This window comes from Vombatus ursinus, unplaced genomic scaffold (genome assembly GCF_900497805.2).
Source record: "Vombatus ursinus unplaced genomic scaffold, bare-nosed wombat genome assembly UNPS02000577.1, whole genome shotgun sequence".
Lineage (NCBI taxonomy): Eukaryota > Metazoa > Chordata > Mammalia > Diprotodontia > Vombatidae > Vombatus > Vombatus ursinus.
In genome coordinates, this window is record NW_020940355.1 from 2,909,701 (window position 1) to 2,926,965 (window position 17,265).

Genomic DNA, 17,265 nt, shown 5'->3' on the forward strand with positions numbered 1-17,265 from the left:
AGAGAGAGAGAGAGAGAGAGAGAGAGAGAGAGAGAGAGAGAGAGAGAAGAAAAGAAACAAATTTCTCTTACTGCTCTGTAGTGAGAGCACTGGTCTGTCTAGACAAGGGCAACTTAACACCACTAGCTGATAGATAGAGGTGTGCACTGATCATGTGAGCAGGCCATGAACGTCCATGCACCTGCTCCAACGGTGGGAGTACAGCCTGTGGCTTTTCCTTGATTGATGTTGGTCTAACTGCTTCACAGTCTCTAGGGGTGAAGGGAAGTGGGCTCAGCTCAAAGCAGTTTGTGGCCCTAGTACTTCCACCTCACATCACATAAGGAATAGCAAGGTACGGAGAGATGTATGCATATGAAGATACCCTGTACCCACATCAACTCAGAAAAAGTACCCAACCTTAAAATAAAATGAAACAAAACCAAGAAAAACCTTTTAAAACCAAGAAATGAACCAAAGAAGGAAGCATCTGTCACTGGCACATCTGAAAGACCTACCTAGACTAATCACAGACAAATAGAAAATTACAAATGACCATTTATTACATTGGCTTAAGGTTTTGTTGGATCCCTCTGATTTTTCTTAACTGGGCAAATTTTATTCTCACCCAAGATGCAAAATGATTTCGGCATGATTTTGATTCAGTAAAAGATGCGATGCATATAGCCTTGGGCCTTCTTGAAGTAAGTCACCAAGCTTTCCTTGCCTTGCTTTAGAGTTATGTCCTTGAAACAAAGTCTATGGCTTTTATCATTCACCTTTTGTTCACAAGCATCCTATTCCTTCAACTAGATAGTTATTTCCCCCTCAAGGGCAAGAACTTTGTCTCACATATCTTCATATATGTAGTTCTACAGAAATGTCTAATACATGGACATGTAAGCACTTAAAATGTTTGCTAACAAAGCTACTGATAATGGCTGGAGTTAAAAGAATGGTGAAAAAAAATGAAGTACCAAGCATCGACAACTTTAAAGGTAACAGTCATAAAACTTCACCTTGAAAGTAAGTATACATGTAAACTAAAGGCATGCCTTATATGAAATCACTTGTGGATCTTATAAATCAGTCCACACACCATCTCATGGCACTTGGAGAAATTCTCATAGAAAGCAAGACCTAACAATTCTTTTTGCATAGACTTGAATGTAAGACTGAGTTTGAATGATTTTTGCACTACTATAAACTAGACCAGTTTGTCTTTTATATCATCATGTCTGCTCACTGTGATCCCCTTTTCCTTGTCTTGGGACCAATTTCCAATAATCTTGTTGTATTCTACTACTATCAACTGAAATCTGCCTTCTAACTTACTCCAATTGGACTTCAACCAGAAGTATCCATGAAGCTCCCATTTAAATACAACTTTTTCATCGTTTTTCCAATCCTTTGTTCTAGAATAAAAGCAGTATCATGAAGTATTTTATCCTGGCTCATAAATGTGTTCTTTCTCCCAGGAATATTTGTACTTAATGTTTTATTTCTGAAGGCAAAGCATGTAATTCAAAGTAGTAATTCCTTAATAGTTAAATCACAGAATAGTGGAGGGAGACTTTTTAGTAAAATGGATCCCCTCCTGGCACCCTTTAAATCGTACCACTCCTTTGTATAGGTAAGGCCAGTGTTGGCCAAGGACTTATGTTTCAAAACATGAAGCAAAAGAAACTCAGTTTCTAAAAATATCTCTAGTTTATATTTCATTTCCTCTATTCAAGAGTCTTCCTCTCTAATGGTGACATTCATTCATCCAAGATGGATTTAACACAAGACAAGATTATAATGTTTAAACACATAATTGGTCACATACAAACATCTGGTTTGATTTTCTTCTCTATAATCAATATTTAAAACTACTTCTTATCTTTTATATCTCCTCCCTTATTCCCTCATCCTCCCAAATGTCTTCAACTCATAACATTTTTGATCGATCTTTTCTCCCTTCCAAGAGGAAGAATTTAAGGAGGACACAAATAAAACAGTTTCTCAGTAACAGCTTCCTAGTTAACAAATTAAAATTATCCTAAGAAAATTGAGCTACATTGTACATGACATTCAACCCCACTTTTTTAAAAAATGGTTATCCTTTGACACAACACAACAAGGTTATAGGATTTAGTTAACTTCCATTCCTAAAGCAAACAAATTTTATGCTTAACCACAAGTAGAGTAAAGGAAAATATATGGAAAGAGCTATATTTCATATTCCATCTGTAAATCTAAGAAGCAACCTGATCTGGAAAGCCAGTCAAATGGAAGCTGGCAGTCTTTGGAAAAAAGTCAGAGGTTGGCCATGAGGTGATGGAAAGATGCCACTTGAGTAAGTTAATATGAAAATAATGTCCTTTGAAATTTTACTAAATCTGCATGTACAAGTTATTGATACGCTGTCATGCTCAAGACAGAATTGCAAGCTCAATGAAAACTAAATTTAACATCACTTAAGGGAAAAAATAAAAAGACTACTTAGATTGGTGTTTTCCATTTCTGTACCATTTCTTTTTACAAAGTATTCTAATTTATTCTACTTCACAGGTTTACTCTCATTTTGATTTGGAATATATCCTACTGGGGCATGAATCATAGCTTCTTATGTTCTACTCCCCAAATTTTTCTTTACAAACCTCCTAAGATCATGTTTCTTATTTTTAAATTTGGTCATTCATCTCTTTTGCATAAAAACTTTCAAAGGCTCCCTTATTGACAGCTGAGTAAAGTCAAAACTCATGAGTTTGCCATTCAAGACCCTACAAAATCTGGTTCTGCCCTACCTTTCTAAACTCTTCTCATAATATTCCCCTCCTTGTGCTCAATGTTCCAACCAATTAGAACTACTTGCCACCCCTACTCCCATACTTTTCTCCCTATGCTTGGAATGCCTTCTTCATCATTCTTGTTGAATTCTTACACATCCTTCGATGCCCAACTCAGATTTCACCTTTGTCATGAAACCTTTTGTGCTTGGTAATGAACTTGCCCCATTCAGACCTCACACAGCAATTTTCTTATTTCTCTCTTGTAATTCCCTATGAATCATCTGAAAAGGGCAAAGAACAGGGATATGCCCACTATCAACCTCATGGGATTGTTTCAAAAAAAAGTGCTTCACAGCTTTTAAACTGCTATTTGAATACAAGTTATCGTCACAACCTAATTGTGTGAAAAGGTCAAAGAACATTGATTTTGGAGTCAAAGGACTTGGGTTAAACTCCTTCAGCCTTGCAATTAACCCCTCTGAGTTTCAGTTTCCTCATGTGTAAAATGAGGGGCTTGTACTCAATGGCCTCACAGGTCCTCCCAGCTCTCAATCTATGATGGAAATTCAAAGATGACATGTGTTCATATTAATGGTATGTATATCAAAGCCTTCCTGTAGCCCTAAAATTCTAGCACCTTTCTAAAACTCTGATTAGTGTCACCCACATTTCAAAAAAAAAAACTCAGAGAAATAAATAATTTTGGTCTTTTCAAAAAAGCATTTCAATGTTTTGAAAATCTGTGACTTTCTTAGTGCAGGCATGCCCTGCCCTGTTACCTATTACCTTCTACATCTCAGTAGATTGCTTTGAGTACCTTTGGCTGAAGAACTCTTCACCTGGTGGCCTCCCTAGTAAAAAAGCATTCTGAATGAAGCCTGTCAGTAGGCCTGCAGTCAAAGGCCCTCCAAATTGTGAGGGCCTGTCAGAACTCGAGCTCCACTGGCATAGCCCTCGTGAACCCAGGCTCACGTCCATGCTGAGATGAGGTATCAGAAGATGATGTCAGTTTAACAACCACATGTGATGACACTAAAAATCATCTCATTCTGCACTTTCAAACCCTGCAACTGAACAATATCTAACACAGCAGATGAAAAACGATACTATCTGTAATAGGAAAAATGTGAGCGAGAGACAGAATGAGTGAGGTAGACACAGAGACAGACACAAATAAAGAGACAGAGAGTGCAAAACAGACATGGAGAAAGACGGAAAGTGAGTGAGTGAGAGACAGGCATTGAAAGTGAGAAACAGAGGGGGAGAAAGAGATGGACAGAGAAACAGAGGCAGTGAGAGAGAAAGAGAGACACAGAGAAAGGTCTTGAGTAAAACAAGCTCGCAATTGTCAGGTATACAAACTCTTGACAATTTTGCAAAGGTAAATCACAGAAACCAAATGCCTACAGGAGCCACTATCCACTTAACCTTCCTAGCTTGTCTTTCCCCTTCAAGTGTAATGATTTGGCAGTGCCAGAACTCTTCTGAGAAGAGTCAAGATTCACTGTGCCAGGCCCAGCTGTTCCAATCTCAGCCCAATCTGTTCAATACAGTTGGCTATGTTATAACAATAACATGGCTACAAATTCACCTTCCTTTGCTGCTAAGATCATTCCCTGTCCCTCTGAGAGGAATGGTACTAAAAAGAGTGAGCATAATAAATAGAAGTCTCTGAGTAACATTGCTCAAAAAGGCAAAATTGTGCCAACTCAGCCACCTGATATGTTCTCTAGCCAGCAAGAGAGGAAGAAAATAAGGGATGAGATGGTATAAAAAGAAAGAGATGGAGGAAGGGAAAGAGGGGGGAAGGAGAGTTAGGAGAAAAAGGAAAAATTGGGGAGGAGTAAACCTACATGTGCACACAAGAGGGATAGAAGGAAAGAAAGGAATAGGAGAAGTAAAAGTGGTAACCAAGATAACAAGTACTGCCACAGTGATACAGGGGTTGGCAAGAATCAACATGTCTATTATCTTTAAAATTCCAACAGAGAGAAGGAAACAAACTTTGCAATAAATAATGAGTACTATTAAAATGTTAAAAATAAAGCATAATCCCATGCAAGGGCTTGGGAAATTTTATTTTAATACTTCTGGAAATTCACTTCTACATCTAGGATCATATCTGACCTCCCATGCACAAGGCTCTTTGGTAACATGGTTCAAGAGAATAGTGCTTTTGCTTCATTCTGATTCACACCTACATTAGCTTACCTTTGGTATTTTCTTCCACTCTTTTGATACACATAGGAATTTTTTCAAGCCAACCTGACAGTATCAGTTTTGCATTTTGTCATTTTTCCTCATCGTCTCTCCCCAAAAGACTGGCAAACATCTACTAGCAAATTAGAGCCAGATACTTATCACTAGGCCCTTTTTTAATCTCTATCACCTGTGTTTCTTGGAACAAGAAAAATTAAGCATTTGGGGTGATAGGGAGACATAAGTCTTCAAGACATAGGCACCATGATAATTCAAGAATGTATACCCCTGTAATTTTACCAAATCTACTTTAATTTTTAACAGGAACTGCTCCAAAATTAGAAACTTCCAAATTTTAAAAAGCTTATTGTCAGGCAGCAAAATACCTCTGAGACATCTTGGAGTTCAGATTGCTTCTAAAGACACAAGAAAAGCTTCTAAACACACTAGGAAAAGTACTAGAAAGCCAAAACAATTGATTTGCATTCTACACTTAACTAATGCTTTTCCTTTCACCCCATTTCATTCAGAAAGTAGTCTTTAAAGATATCCCTGACTACATTTAATGCTATTTTGAATAAATAGCATCTCTTATATAATCTATGTTGCTTATGGAATAGTAGCCAAGCCAAGATTTCTAAAATGCCATTCAGACTTGAAAACCCTTTCATGTTGCAATTACAGTAATTATTCCTGCTCCACTTAGTGATAAGATTTAACTGAAAAATCTGGCTAAGGAGGGGAGCAAAGGCTAAATCATACATCACACTAGAACCTTGCTTTAGTACTACTTGACTACCGATCAGAATTAATTCTAAGTCAAGCGAGCCATGGAGCCTATCCAAGAGAATTTACTTACTTAAGTTGCAAAAGTACACATTATGAAGGAGTTCATTTGCACAGTGGCGCCATGGAATGAACCCCAATGACTGGTATAGTGAGACTTCCTCCACCCTTTCCAGTGAATAAATCAGTGAAATACTAGCTCTGGTTGCACCTAAGGAAACACACACACACACACGTGCACAAACACACACAAAAACAATGGAAACATATAACTCAATGGAAAATCTCTTGTTCTTTCCCCAAATCAACAGAAGCCAGTTTGAGAAAAAGCCAGGAATTAACCCTTTGCTAAAAGGAGACAAATGACTGGCAATCCCATCAGCCACACCTGCAGACTAATTACCAGCCTTTGATGTGTTCTCTCTTTCCCTAGCCAAAAAGCTCAGTGGAGTCATCCTGACATTTAAAGTGCAAGGTAAAAATAATTCATTGTGAGGTAATTTAGTGTAAGCTCAGGTCATGTCTCAATCTTGCCAAACAAATCTAAATGCCAGGGATCCTTTCCTGTTGCCTTTAGACTTCAGACAGATGTGGTTGCTCACCTGGTTGGCTCCCTTCCTCCCACTGATCCCTGCTTATTTCCTTTGGGTTTTAAGTGTGTGTGGCAGGCTGGGAGAGAAGTCTGACATGCTCAGTCTCTTTGGCTGCTCCCAGCTCCTTCCTGGCAGTCACACTTGGCCTCGATACCTCCTGGGAAGAAAAAGAAAAAAAATAGTAATAGCTAACATTTATAGAGGGCTTTAAAGTGCAATATTCAGCAGGCAGGGATAGATCTGTGACTTCCCAGACAGAGTAAATATGGCCTGCCCTATCAGAAGAGCAGAGATTGTCTTTGAAGTCCAGACCAGGTCTCACCATCATAGACTCATCCCAATCCAGTGTTAATAGTGAACCATATCAACTACATTTATTGAATGTGGGTATAAAACAACAAAGGAACATCATGAAACTTTATGAGAACAGGGGTTGTATCCTGGCTAAACTATCTCCTCTAGAAGTATTCTACACATAGTAGGCACTTAATCAAAGTTGAATGTATTGAGAAGAGAGGGGATTGAGGGAAGGTGTCCATGTCATGGAAAAATATATATGTATGTATGTATGTATGTATGTACATACATACATATATACATATACACACATATACATAGACACATATATACCCATGCATATACATTCATCTTTCTATCTTTCTTTCTGAGCCTATTCTCATGGTTAGCTAGGTGATTTAAGGATAAACACTGGGCCTGGAATCAGGAAGACCTGAGTTCAAATCTAGCCCAGACATTTACTAGCCGTATGACCTTGGGCAAATCATTTAACTTCTGCCTTAATTTCCTCAACTGTGAAATAGGAGTTGTAATAGTACCTACCTCACAGAGTTGTTGGGAGGATCAAATGAGATATCTATAAAACCTTTAGCATAGTGCCTGGCATACAGTGAGTACTTAGTTAATGCTAGTTCCTTTCCCCACTTAACTCTACATGAATAAAATTCAGGATATCGGTGCAAAAGTTGTTTCTTAGTAATTTACTGCTATATAGATTATCATTTAACTTAAAGAAATCTGATCTTACAGTTTTGTAAATCAATACCAGTAAATTTTCTCACTCAGGGTGAGGGAAAAATATAAATTAGGGACATTAATTTAAGGTGGGGGGTGGGGAAAGGTCTTGGGAAAGGGAATGAGGGAAAAATATTGAATCCTCTTCATTCTTTCCAGGTCAGCCGCAGATGTTTTTCCTAGTACTGAGTCTCCAACCCCAAGAGTAGAAAATAACTAAATCTACCAAATAAAGGTGATACATTGAACAACAATTTCATGTTAAAGATAGTAACTTCTTTATGACCCCTGAATACTTTTTAAGCAAATGTACATTTCTTAGGAGTGGATAGGTGAAGAAAAAGTAAGAGTTGGAATGGCTGAAGAGAAAAATGCAAGAGCAAAAATGACCCAGAAAGACAGAGAGAAGGATTTGTGAAGAATACCATTTACAGGATTCAACAGTACATGTTGGGAAAAGGCAGGTCATTCAAGCACATATTTGTTCCCAAGAGATGAAATCTTGCCACCACCTAAAACTACTATATATAAAGAATTTTGGTTTTTGCAGTCCCAATTTTTAACCCAAAAATGAAAGAAAGAAAAAAGCATTAAATAATAAAATATGAGTAGATGGATTTTTTGTTAGATATTTTTCTTTGCCTGCCAAGAATGACGTATATGCTCCTTAAGTGATTTTTTTTTTGGACCAGTAACAGAGTTGATCGTAATATCTCTGAATCATCCTCTAGTTTCCCTGAATCAGAACATTGTGAACACTGTTTTCCAGTTTCAGTTCTGCCATAGTTGTAATATTTTTTAAGTGGTCTGACGTATTTCTTTTCTACAGCTTGCTGTCATATTTAGGGAACCAATTTGTTTTAGTAAACAAGGTTAGCACTGGCATTTAGTCACTCCATTCTAGTCATCAGTATCAGAGCAATGTCTCGTCATCAGTATGAGTGTGTTTCTTCTGTGACAGCAAATAGAAAGTTGTTAAGCTCACTCTGCCTCCTGAAGCACCTTATTTACCAAATTTAGAGGAATGAGACCTCAAGGTAGTGTTCCTGAAGGCCATAAACCCACACCTATGCACTTCAACCCTTTAGAAATAGAAAGACCCCATAATTTTAGTTCTAACATTTGGACACTAGGTGCATTTTGAAATGTTACAACATATTTTCCAAGTAAATATGATGGGCACTGACTTTACAGTTTGCCCTACTAGAAAAATAATGAACACTATTTATCAGCAGTTACCTGTCAATTACAGGCCTCATGTTGTTCGTGATATTTGTGATTTACTGCAAGAAAACCATTGATTCCCCTAATGATGGTAGAAAATTCTGCTGAATTTTGTATAATATAATTGAAAGGACAGTAAATCAAAATCATAAAAAATCCTTCATACTTATCTTAGCTCTCTCAGAGTTTCATACAGCAACAAACTTTTTGTTGTCATATTATACAATTTTAAGAGTTTCTCAGGACCTGCAAGTGATTTAAGTGTGTGCACAGTAATACCTTAATACATAACACCTAATTAAGCAATTTGGATTCTCTTTAAAGGAAGAGTAACCTTGAGGTACAGTCCTTAAGGAGAAAGGCTGTGAAGAATCTGGCATGAAAAAGTATTATGGATAGGTGACTAGTGATGGTGTGGTAATATTGACTGGAGCATCAGAAGAGTGTATGCTTTGTCCAAAGTAAGATTTTAAGAAAGTAGTATCACCTTTAGAAAAATTAAAAGAAGATGCCACAAACATGCATCTTCACTTGTATCTCATTGCTAATACCATCAATTGAGTGTGAAGGGTGTTACTCAGAAAAAGGAGAGGAGGGGACAGTTATTTTTCATTCATTTCTGATTCTTCATGACCCCATTTGGGTTCTTCTTTGCAAAGATATTGGAATGGTTTGCCATTTCCTTCCCCAGATAATTTTACAGATGAGAAAACTGAGGCAAATAGGTTAAGTGATTTACCTAGGGTCACATAGCTAGTAAGCGTCTGAGGCCAAATTTGAACTCAGAAAGATGAGTCATCCTGACTCCAGCCCCAGAACTCTATCCACTGAGCCACCTAGATGGACTAGAAAAACTAATACCACTAACTCAGAAACTAGAAGGCAGAGGAGGTGAGAAACCTTTGGGTACTATTTGGTTGAGTTTTCTTGTCCCCGCATCCCCACTTATAGTAAAGCTATTCAGCTCCTTTTACTATAGAAATTATAATTGGAAAGGACATTAGAAGTCATTTAGTTCAATCCTTTCATTTCACAGATGAAGAAACTGAGACCCTGATGAGGAAAATCACTTGTCTAAGGTCACAACACTACTTAGTGTTCATAGGAGGAATGGATCTCAGATCTCTATATCCCCAGCCCCTAACTCCTTACACCAAACAATGCTGATAAGATTCAAAAAAAGTTTTGAAATCTTGAGAAAATGGTTATCATATGACAAAGAAGCATCATCATGGTAGTTTTTAATAGCAAGTTACAGTCTTAAATTTTTTCCCAGACCAAGAATTTTAAAAAGGAAAAAAGAAGAGGGGTAGCTGGTTGTGCTTTCTTACCATCTCCTAGCCTTAGAGAGTGAAAGATTCTGAGGAAGAGTTATCTTCAAATGTGAAGGAGCACAGATGAGCAAATAGAAAAGATAAATAAGCTTTTATAAATCATCATAGGGACCACAGAGGCATCATAAATCACAGCCATGAAGCTCTCATCACTTTCAACCTACTGTATATGGTATTTCTTTTAGTTGCGCTATTTAATCTTCTCCAAGGTTTATTTTTCCATCATCCTACATTCAGACTGAGATCCAGGATTACAAATGTGCCCCTATGCACACAGGCAAAATGACCCTCACGTGCTCCAAATTTTTATGACAACTATGCCAAATTTAAACTTTGCTTTCCTAAAGAAGCCACCAGTAAATACTACTTGTTTCCTATCCCAACATCTTCTGATTCAATTTACTTTATTCTCCTCTAGCCTTTTTTTTACTATGTTTGATATTATATTTCATAAGTTCAGCCCTCAAAATTGACCATGACTTATTGGAAAACAATTAATGGAAAAATATGTTTAGGAATGCGCGCACACACACACACACACACACACAATCACAAGTCAAATTCAACAAAGATGAAGATTCCCAAACAACTGATCAACAAACATTCGTGAGGCACATACTATGTACCAGGTACTGTTCTTGGCATTGGGAAGAGCAAGACAAAACCATGAAATAGTCTTGATCCACCAGGAATTTCCATTCTATCATGGGAGATAACATGCCATATGAGTACATATATAACAAACACATGGTAGTTTGGGGGTGGGGAAAGAGAATTAGCAAAGACTTCCTATAGAAGGGGACATTTGAACAAAGTTCTGGGGTCAACCAGTGTTTTCATTTGCAGGCACTATTTCAACACATGTACCCAGAGGTCAGGTGATCCTTCTGAACATCGTCCTCATGAAATTCACTACCATGAATTAAGAGCTCCAGATGAAGTATGACATTAGAAGGAGCAGGAAAATTCTAAAGGAATGAAGAGTGGTGATTTTGATTGGTTTAAGTTCTAGCTATATTACTGTGTATTTTTTTAATATTTTATTTTTTCACAATTACATGTAAAGACAATTTTTAGTATTAATTTTTTTAAATTTTGAGTTCCAAATTTTCTCCCACCCTTCCTCACCTTCCCCTCCCCCCAAGACAGTAAACAACTTGATATAGGTTACATATGTGTAATAATTATGCTACTGTTTCATATTTTGTTAAACTCAGAACCAAAGGAAAGTAAAATTACTTTCCTCTAATCCTCCACCCATCTACCTTCCTAACCATAGACATAATCACAGGTTTAAAACTAGAAGGGACCTTAGAAGCTATCACATCCTCCCCCTACACCTTCATTTTACAGATGAGGAAACCGAGGCCCAGAAAGGTTAAGGGACTTGACCAAGGTCACACAGCTAGTAATTGAACCTGCTGGAATTTAACTCGGGCCTTCCTGACTCCGAGTCTAGTTTTCTTTTCACAACACCAAAGGACCTCTTGGGAGATGATGAATAATTCAAACTTCAGGGGGCCCACATTGAAACATACCTCCCTCCTCTTGGCAGAGAGATGATAGACAACAGGTGTGGACTGGCTTGTCAGACACTGGTATCATTTAGTTTGCTTTGCTTAACTCTACTTTTTCATTACAAGGACAGATTGGGTGTGGTCATTGGGAAGAGAAGGCAATGAACAAAAACATCAAGAAAACAGTTTTGTTTTGTTTTGATTTGTTAAAGTATCTGGTGGCAGATTCTGAGGCTATAAATAGCTTGAAGAAAGAAAACTTTTGTGCTTCAACATTGTCTTTGCCAAAGCCTGATCATTTATATGTTTACTGGTATAATGTATAACATAATGTATAACAAAGATTAGTTAGTATAGGAACTTTCCTTCTTGATACTAGAGATCCAAGGAATGAAATGCTTATATCCTATCCTCCGCTTGCTTTTCTCTAATAACATAAAATTAACTTAAGAATTTTCTCTAAAAACCTACAGTGAAAAATACCTTTGTCTGTGACCAAAATATCTAGAAATTAAAAAACTAGAAATATAGAAAATGAAATGTAAGGAATTTTTTTAATAATAGGGTAACAATAAAAGGGTGACAGAAAAATGTTCAACTAATCATAATACCTCCATTATCTCTTCTGTGAAATGAGGAGGTTGGATCTGATAAGCTCTAAGGTGTCTTCTAGAGCTAAGCCTATGATCCACAAAACAACACGAATGCGGGCAATGGACAAATTCTGAACTTTTGTGAGGAGCCTTGTGTTTTTTCTAAAAGAACACTTGAAAATAGCTAATATATGTCAATAATTTAGGGATTTGTAATTTTCAAGCTGTGGGTTTTCCCTTTTCTGACAGTTACCGTGTCTTCCATAACTCAGTCCCTAATCTTGCCTAGTATAGGTACCTTGTTACCCAAGAGTTAGTTAAAAAAAATAACACTCTGAATCTAACTCCAGAAAGACCTCTGAACTTCAAGGATGGACAAAAATCACAAAAATGTAGCCTGTTACCAGTCCTCTGCTTCTTTCCAGGTTTGTTATGACCTAGCCATGGAGAACACAGGATCGCCTCCCTGTCATCAAAAGGATTCTACTAAAGACTTTGATTTTAGATTTTATTTGCTTCTACCTTTACCCATAATTCACGCATCTTCGACATGTGTTAAAAATTAGAGAATACTTTGCATAATTCCACATCCAATTCAATAACCCAAGTTCTGAAATCAGTTGCTATTTGAACTAAAGTGTCTAAACAATAGCTAAAGTAAATTGCCAGGGTTTTGATAAAGAACAATAAATATTTCTATGTCAAATTCTCCCTTTTGATGACCTGGGGAAAGAAATCGACTCAAATGTAATATAACCTTAAAATTGAAGGTCAGATGAACATTTTACAGGGAGAAATTACTGAGACTCTACCTTATAGGTGACCGAAAGGACAATGATGAATTGATGTTTGGAAGGTATGCCAATATTGCTAATGATGACTTGCATGTGGGAAATAGCTTCAGGAATATAGATAGATTATAGAGCCAACAGAGATGGGAGAAAGAGAGACAAAATAGAGACAGTAGATAAAAAAGATAGATAATAGAGATAGATAGATAGATAGATGAAAATGAATGAAAAAGGAAAAAAAAAGAAAAAGGCCAGTAATATAGAGTGTAAGACAGTAGATGGACAGACTGATTACTGGACTGGTCCTCAAGTTATCAAAAGAAGTAGAAGAAAGCATTCAGTGGATACTCTATGGAAGGTTATACAGAAGGTCATACATAAGTATCAAATACTATGAACAGGATGGAAAGGCAGTAGTACCTATACTGATTAGATCACAAATTCATGTAAGAAAAAATAATAATGAAAAATTAATATACTTATGAGAAGTAGCTTAATATAATCTTAAGTTACTCCCACTATTGAACAAAAATATTATAGGATCATAGATTTAGAGCTGGCAGGCACATCAGAAGCTATCGAGTTCAGACCCCCTCATTTTGCAAATGAGGAAACCGAGGCCTAGAGTGTTAAGTGAATTAACCAGGGTAACACAATAAGCAAGTGTCCAAGGTGGGATTTAAACATAGGTCTCCTTGATTCTAAGCCCAAAGTTTTGTTACTTGAAATACTCTTTTTTTGGTAGAAATTCTCAACAAAAATCACATTTATTTAAGCAACTTTATTAATTTTTGAGATGAGCTTGAAGAATTACCTAACATCTATCTTATTCTAATTGGGTTCCCTTGTCTGTCATGGCTATGAGGTGGATTTCTTTACTGATTGTTTTTAAACAATCTTTAAATGCTGTCAACCAGGCCACATTCCATACCCCTCAGAGGAAAACAAAACAAATGAGTGTACAGACTAGATGGTGCTCTAGACCTACTGTAGAAAGACAGAAAACATATAAAAATATGTCAATAACATATCTGAGATGTGCCTAAATTGTCAAAATTCAACAGTCATCATTTATGAGCTCTCCTAAATACACGCTTAAGAACAACACATTTATTTGGATATTACAAAATCTGAATTTAACAAATCAATGAATATCTATTTGGTTAGAAGTTACCATATGCCAGGCACTGTGCTAGGCATGATAATACAAGACAAAAATGAAACAGTTCCTGTCCTCAAGGAATTCTCATTCCATTGTGGGAAACTTTTTTTGAAATGTATGTATGTATGTATGTAGATGTATATATATATATATATATATATATATATATATGTGTGTGTGTATGTATGTATGCATGTATGTATATATGTATGTATGTATGTATGTAGATGTATATATATGTAAATGTATATATACACACACACATATATACATACACACAAACACACATATATATGAATGCATATGTATACACATATATATAATATATATAATATATTACAGTAATTTGAGAGGGCATTAATAGCTGAATCAGGCAAGCCCTTATGAAGAAGGTGGTCCTTGAGCTAAAATTTGAAGGAAATAAGGGTCTCCAACAGGTGGGAGTGAAGAGGAGCACATTCCATGAATGGGAGATGGCTAGAGCCAAGTCATGAAGATAGGAGAGAGATCCTTAAACTCTATAGTTATGAGACTCCTAGCAAGAAGTCGAGGTCTCACTGTCTTAGTTCTTCATGGTAGAGATGGGTGTTTCTGAATAATTCTAAGTTCCCAGAAACCCCTTTAAGAAACTTAAATATAAAGGGGAGTTGAAAGCATTGGGAGTCAGAAAAATTGACCTAGTCCATTTTATTTTTATACGATTAAATACGTTGAGAGACAATGTGGTATAATGGATAGGATAGAAAGAGCTGGCTTTGACACCAGACTTAGACTCATATCCTATCTCCAACTCAAACTGGCTGTGTGACCCTGAGTAAGGAAGTCACTCAACCTCACAGTGCTCAAGGCTGCTCTCTAAGACTATGAATTGCAGAGAAAGTACCACCCCGCAGTGCTAGGAGATTACTCATCCAAATATTCCCTAGACTAATGAAATCACATATTCGACCCCTATTTCCTAGTTTATATGATTCAATAAATATATATTAAGTACCTACTACATGCAGAGCCTGTGGTAGGCACTCATAGGTAACAACATTTAAAAAATATATATAGCTTGGCCTTTGAGGATTTGACAGTTGAGCTGCCCAAATTACTTGGGAGGAGCAAATTGGAGGTATGCACTGGGTACCACATTTAACCCACACATGGATTGGTGCAAGTGGAGGTAATATGGCCTAGTGGGAAAAGTCATTGACTTAGAATCAGAAGGTTAGAGTTCACATCCATAGCCTGCCACTTTCTAGCACTTTCTTTTCTTTCTTTTTTTTTTGCCTTTGTAATCTTGAGCAACCACTCTGGATCTTAGTTTATGTAAAATAAGGGAGTTGGACTAACTTCTCAAAAAATCCTTTCTAGCTCTAAAGATATGGATCCTATTATTACATAATTGTGGAATAGTATATTCTAAAGGTCAGCTATGTGGGGCAGTGGATAGAGAGCCAGGTTTGGAGTCAGGAAGACACATCTTCATGAGTTCAAATCTGGCCTCAGACACTTACTAGCTGTGTGACTCTGGACAAGTTGCTTAACCCTATTTGCCTCAGTTTTCTCATCTGTAAAATGAGCTGGAGAAGGAAATGGCAAACTACTCTCATATCTTTGCCGAGAAAACCCCAAATGGAGTCATGAGGAGTCAGAAACTACTGAACAGCAGCAATTATTCTAAACTTTTAAAAGGCAAAATTCAGAAAAGTGGGTTCATATCCATTTGGAAGGCAAAAGAAAAACTGAAAATGCCCTTGCCAAATGATATGTATACCTACCTGTCAATCCAGGGCACAGGAAGTGTAAAAGAGAAACTTTTTCCTGGTAATATATCAACTAACACCAAAGTGATTTATTCAAGAGATATAATGTTTATGTTAGAAAGGTACACAGGGTCATAAATAGTTTTTATACCACTAGTTAAACACCAGTAGGAACCTCATGCAATAGACAGCTCCAGCAATGGTTCACCAGAACCCTACAAATAATATCCTTGTTATTAAAAAAAAAAAGATATTCCATTAGATGCTTCATTGTTGGGGTTTTGGGGGGTTTTTTAATTTGTTTTTTGAGTATCATGTTTTCATTAACTGTAGTCTAAGGAAACTGTTGTTATTGTTAGTCCTTTTTTCTTGAAGAGGACCAATGACTAAGTTGACCCTTTTCTAAGACCTTCAGCTAACAAGGGGTCATATGCCCCTCCTCTGGCCACCTCTTCCACAGTCTCCCAGCCACAAGCCTAACAGTCCACACCAGAAACCATACCACCAGGCAGTTTTAGGCCTGGGGTACTTCTGTGCTGATCAGTGCTTGCCTTTCCAGGCTACCACTGTTCTACTAGTGTTATTTCCCCTTCATTAGAATGTAAGCTCCTTGAGGGCAGGGACTATCTTGGTTGTTATATTTGTATCTACAATGCTTAGCACAGTGCTAGAAACAGAGTGAGAGCCTAATAAAGGCTGTTTATTTGTTTTTTAAATATTTTAAGAGGACCAGCATAGCACTCCCTTTGGTGTTTAACTAATGGTATAAAAGCTGTTTATGGCCTTGTATACCTTTCCAACATAAACATTTTCTCTTGAGTAAATTGCTTTGGTGTTAGTTTATGTATCACCCTGCACAGTTCTGTCTGTTACTCTTCCTGAGGCCTTGATTGATAGGTATGCAATTCATTTGGCAATGATTTTTAAGTTGTTCCTTCATTCATTTATTCTTTCATTTGAAGCATGTATTCAAAGATGTTGTGTCTAAGCCAACCAACCTTTCCTCTCTAGACCAACTCTTCTCAGGAGGTAGAGATTCTGTGGAGCTTAAAGAAGCAGCAATACTTCTCAAGGTTTCCAGTGGCACAGGTGCCCTTGATTACATGGTCATACTGAAGAATATCAGGACATAACCTTTGGGGCATTAATAAAATAGAATGAACTTAATAAACTATTTTTCATTTATTTATTCACTCCTAGACTTTTGTTCATTCATTTTACAATATTAAACCTAATTCTAAGAAGGAAATAAGGCACAGAGAAGCAGGTTTGCAACTCAAAAGATATTCCAGGGCTTTAAAAAGAAATTTGAACAAGGATGTGCTGGAAAATGTTTAATACTCAGAGCTCCAAAAAAAGGAGGAAGAGGAACAGAAGGGGGAGAAGGAAGAAGAGGAAGAGGAGGAGGAAGAAGAGAAGGAGGAGGAGAAGAAGGAGAAGAAGGAGGAGGAGGAGGAGGAGAAGAAGAATGAGAAGAATGAGGAGAAGAAGAAGAAGAAGAAGAAGAAGAAGAAGAAGAAGAAGAAGAAG

General features: G+C 37.0%; 1 long non-coding RNA gene across 4 annotated transcripts in view; it reads right to left on the bottom strand.

The window, feature by feature from the left end:
* Positions 1 to 17,265, bottom strand: part of LOC114030236 — a 424,548-nt gene that overhangs the window by 7,333 nt on the left and 399,950 nt on the right. For all 4 annotated transcript variants that reach the window (XR_003567601.1, XR_003567597.1, XR_003567591.1 and 1 more), the window contains one exon: positions 6,341 to 6,488. This is a non-coding gene — a long non-coding RNA (uncharacterized LOC114030236). The remainder of the gene's footprint in view (positions 1 to 6,340; positions 6,489 to 17,265) is intronic.